Source organism: Penaeus monodon, chromosome 32 (assembly GCF_015228065.2).
Source record: "Penaeus monodon isolate SGIC_2016 chromosome 32, NSTDA_Pmon_1, whole genome shotgun sequence".
Lineage (NCBI taxonomy): Eukaryota > Metazoa > Arthropoda > Malacostraca > Decapoda > Penaeidae > Penaeus > Penaeus monodon.
This window is the reverse complement of record NC_051417.1, coordinates 18,360,276-18,360,823: the sequence shown is the minus strand read 5'-3', so window position 1 is coordinate 18,360,823 and position 548 is coordinate 18,360,276. Positions and strand designations below refer to the sequence as shown.

The window sequence follows — 548 nt, the reverse complement described above, 5'->3', positions numbered from 1 at the left end:
AGTTCAGAGAGAGTCTTTTGGGAATCAATAGGAAAAGAAAGGGAGTTAAGAAGTTAAAGAGGAAGTAGACGACAGACAAGAGATAATATCATGATAAAACGTAGATCCAGTGAAGAGAAATTATTTTCGACAGTAAAAGGAGACTTAGCCATATGGGAGAATTTCCCTTCTGGTTTCCATAAAACATGAAATAGATATAGGTAAAATCTGAAAAATTATAACGAATAATAAGTGAAATTATGGATCCTGAATCAAGTTTTCTCTAATGACTCACTGACAGCTGACCAAAAGCGAAGGAAGAGTGCACTAATAAACAGTTTTTCGGTGCGAATTATTTACATTCTCCTTAATATCTAGCTTCAGTAAGTTCTGTCAAGTTTAAACTAGATGTGCAATTATCTATTTCGTAAAGACAGACTGCAAGAACGAGATTTTTACGAGGAGCAGCGAGCCTGACCTTTGATGCCTGCCATGTCTGTTGTGCTTCTGCGATTGCGTCTAATCTAATCTTTTACTTTATTTTCATGTTTTGTTTAAAAATTGGATTG

At 35.0% G+C, this 548-nt stretch overlaps 1 protein-coding gene across 1 annotated transcript in view; it reads right to left on the bottom strand.

The window, feature by feature from the left end:
- Positions 1-95, bottom strand: part of LOC119593703 (leptin receptor gene-related protein-like) — a gene marked incomplete in the record, with an annotated part of 9,528 nt that extends 9,433 nt beyond the window's left edge. Inside the window, 1 exon segment of the mRNA XM_037942668.1 lies at positions 1-95.
- Between the last annotated feature and the right edge of the window lie 453 nt (positions 96-548).